Source organism: Otolemur garnettii, unplaced genomic scaffold, assembly GCF_000181295.1.
Source record: "Otolemur garnettii isolate 467f Iridium unplaced genomic scaffold, OtoGar3 scaffold00140, whole genome shotgun sequence".
In the NCBI taxonomy this organism is placed as follows: Eukaryota; Metazoa; Chordata; class Mammalia; order Primates; family Galagidae; genus Otolemur; species Otolemur garnettii.
Genome location: NW_003852535.1, coordinates 1,106,327 through 1,110,370, shown reverse-complemented (window position 1 = coordinate 1,110,370; position 4,044 = coordinate 1,106,327).

The following is a 4,044-nucleotide window of genomic DNA, read 5'->3' as shown; positions in this document are numbered from 1 at the left end:
GGAGAGAACAAAGGCCAAGGTGCAGAGAGAAGGCCTGAGAGGCAGGGAAGGAAGGTACTCCTGGGGGTAAATGGTCAGTGAAGGCCTCTGGACACAGTTCCAGACAGGCTGACAGGTCTGAGGCTGAGAATTTGGGATATTTCCTTCCCTCCCTCTCTCCCTTCCTTCTCTTTCTTTCTTTGACAGAGTCTCACTTTGTCGCCTTTGGTAGAGTGTCATGGTGTCATAGCTCACAGAGACCTCAAACTCTTGGGCTCAAGAGATCCTCTTGCCTCAGCCTCCTGAGTAGCTGGGGCAACACGCTCGCCACAACACCAGCTATTTTTAGAGATGGGGTCTCACTTGCTCAGGCTGAGTTCCAACTCCTAAACTCAAGCAATCCACTTTCCTTGGCCTCCCAGAGTCCTAGGATTTTTAGGTGTCATCCATTGTGCCTGACCAGAATTTAGAATTTTTTTTTTTCAGTTTTTGACCGGGGCTGGGTTATGAACCCATCACCTCCAGCATATGGGGCTGGCGCCCTACTCCTCTGAGCTACAGGCTCCGCCCCAGAATTTAGGATTTTTCAAGAAATCTAAAAAAGACTTTTCTGTGCTGTTAAGTGTCCTCATCTGTAGGCTAGGGATGATGATGCACAGGGACTTCCCAAGGTTACCACACAGGTCGAACAATATAATCCAGCAGGAGTGGACTCCATTCTTGTTAGAGCTGAAGCTTACAAAAATGTGAATGCTTGCTTTGAAAAAAGAACCATACACATGAAAAATAAGGTGTGGGGCTTTAAAAGGAGTGCCAATGGGGGAACCTGAAGGTTAAGCTTCTATGGTGTAATTCCCACCAACTCAGATTTCTCCCTGAGTGAGGGCAGGGAGGCAGTGCCTCAGGCTGGTCAGCGACCCCTTCCCAGGTCCCTGGAGCACAGGAGGGCCACCACAGGAGGCGTCCTGGCCCGTGCATCACACGACAGCCTTCCCCATCCCCAGTGACTCATGTTGCTATTTCAGGGCCACTGCTCTCAGGAGTGGGGACAGGCATGGCGAGGGCTGTATGTGGAGTCCCCTTGAGGCCCAGTTCCTGCATGAAGGAGCCTGAGGGCTAGTGAGGGTAGCCACAGCTCTGCAGAGCAAACTTTCAACTTCAAAGATCTCTCAGTATAGGAAAAAATAATAGCTGGAGCTTGGCATAGCTGGGGACTGGGGGTCAGGGAAGAGGCACAGCTCAGAATTCTGGGATCTATGGAACCTGGACTTTTTGCTTTTGTTTTTTTTTTTTTTTTTTGAGACAGAGCCTCACTCTGTCCCCCTGGGTAGAGTGCCATGGCATCACAGCTCACAGCAACCTCCAACTCCTGGGCTCAAGCGAGTCTCTTGCCTCTGCCTCCCAAGTAGCTGGGACCACAGGCGCCCGCCACAACGCCTGGCTATTTTTTGGTTGCAGCCGTCATTGTTGTTTGGCGGGTCCGGGCTGGGGATTCGAACCCACCACCTTAGGTGTACGTGGCTGGCGCCTTAGCCGGTTGAGCTATAGGCGCCGAGCCGACTTTTTACTTTTGTAAAAACTCTCACTATTGGGGTGGCAATTTAAGACAACCTGGGTCTCCTCCTAGTGAGAGCAAAATTTCACTCCGGGTTCCAAGAAACTCTTAAAGAATATTTTAAATTCACAATTAAAGCTGGAGCCCAATTTCCAGCTCTTCTGCTGAGATGGAATCTGAATCCTGATCAGCTGGGAGAGTGTGGGACAATAAAGGACCTCAGAGTTCTGCTCACATCAGTGAACGTGTGAGAGCCAGGCACTGTGCCAAATGCTTCAAGGACTAAAATGATGGTAATTATTATCTAATGATTATTAATCAGAGAGCCCTAGAGCCCAGGCTGGGACCTCACTGTCCACGCCCCCTCTCTGGTGATCTCTGCCAGTCTCCTGGCTATAAATACCACCTTGGCTGACTCCCATAATTCTGAAACACCTGTTCCTCCCTTAACTTTCTTCTTGCCAATGGCATCACTATTCTTCCAGTGGGTCGGGCTGGAAACTAGAAGTGTGTTGACTCTTCTCTTTCCCACCCCACAGCCTCCTCTGCAGCCCCTTGGCCATCCCCACCTCTGGCTGGGGACAGGACTGGAGTGCTCTGGGAACTAGTAAGTATCCAGAGTCAGAAGGGACAATCTTGTAAGATACCCTGCAAGGGGCCCCCCAGCCTGGGCATCTGGTGTCATAATCTATGTGAGGTGTGGGGATGAGGAATGCGAGGAGAGCATCTGTAATTCAAGGGACCACCAAGGTGGGGCCAATGAGGGCCTCAGCAGCAGCTGTGGAAGACAGTACATCAGATCTCTCCTGGGTTAGAGCGCCACATGCTGCCACAATTTGGGACCACTTGGATAGGGAAGGGGCCCCATTTTCCTGGGGCAAAATTTCCTGACAGCTGGGTAGGATGGAGCCTTAGAGGCAGAATAAGCTGATCTAAGGCAATGGTCCTCAGCCAGGGTATCCCCTGGTGTCATTTGGCAATGCCTGTAGATACTTTTGGTTGTCACAACTGGGATGGTTTGTAGATAAGCTATAGTGGCCAGGGATGCTGCTGAACATCCTGCGGCTGAGGAAAGCTATAGTGGCCAGGGATGCTGCTGAACATCCTGCGGCTGAGGAGCACAGGACAGCTCCCCACAATTACTGGGCCTCAAATATCAATAGAACTATAGTTGAGAAGTGTTAATAAGTGGTATTTCCTGTGGGTGTTATATGCATCTGTCCCAGCACCACTTTCTCTCCCCTTATTTATTTTTTTACTTTATTTATTTATTTATTTTTGTTGTAGTTTTTGGCCAGGGCGGGGTTTGAGCCCACTACCTCTGGCATATGGGGCCAGTGCCCTACTCCTTGAGCTACAGGTGCTGCCTTTTTTAGAGACAGAATTTCACTTTGTCACCCTTGGTAGAGAGCCGTGGCACCATAGCTCACAGCAACCTCAAACTCTTGGGCTCAAGCAATCCTCTTGCCTCAGCCTCCCAAGTAGCTGGGACTAAAAGTGCCCACCACAACACCTAGCTTTTTTTTAGAGATGGGGTCTCCCTATTGCTCAGGCTGGTCTCAAACTCCTCAGTTCAGGTGATCCAGCTGCCTCAGCCCCCCAGACTGCTAGGATTATAGGCATGAGCTACTGCACCCTGCCTCCTCCATATTTTTAGAGAGGGTCTCACTCTGTCATCCAGGAGTGCAATGGCATAATCATAGTTCACTGAAGCCTTGAATTTCTGGACTTAAGCCATTTTTCTGCCTCAGCCTTTGAGGAGCTGGGACTATAAGCACATGCTACCATGCCTAGCTAATTTTTTTTTTTTTAAGAGTCAGAGTCTCACCTTATTGACCTCCATAGAGTGCTGTGGCATCACACAGCTCACAGCAACCTCCAACTCCTGGGCTTAGGCGATTCTTTTGCCTCAGCCTCCCGAGTAGCTGGGACTACAGGTGCCCGCCACAATGCCCAGCTATTTTTTGGTTGCAGTTTGGCCGGGGCTGGGTTTGAACCCACCACCCTTGGTATATGGGGCCAGTGCCCTACCAGCTGAGCCACAGGCACTGTCCCTAGCTAATTTTTTTTTTTTGAGACAGACTCTCGCTTGTCACCTTGGTAGAGTGCTGTGCTCTCAGCTCACAGCAACCTCAAACTCTTGGGTTCAAGCAGTTCTCTTTGTACTCCCCAGCTGGTTCTACAGGAGCTTGCCACAACACCTGGCTATGTGCCTCGATAATTTTTAAAAAATATTTTCTACAGACAAGATCTCACTATATTGTCCAAGCTGGTCTTGAAATCCTGGCCTCAAGTGATCCTTCTGCCTCAGCCTCCCAAAGTCCTGGGATTATAGGCCTAAGCCACTGTGCCCAGCCCCCAGCACCACTTTTTGAAAAGACTGTTCTTTTCACATTCTATGGTCTTGGCACCCTTACTAAAATCAATTGACCATAAATAAATCAATGTGGATTGAAAAAAAAGTGGCATTTTTCTTTTTTTTTGAGTAGCAAAACCTTTAATGAGGACTC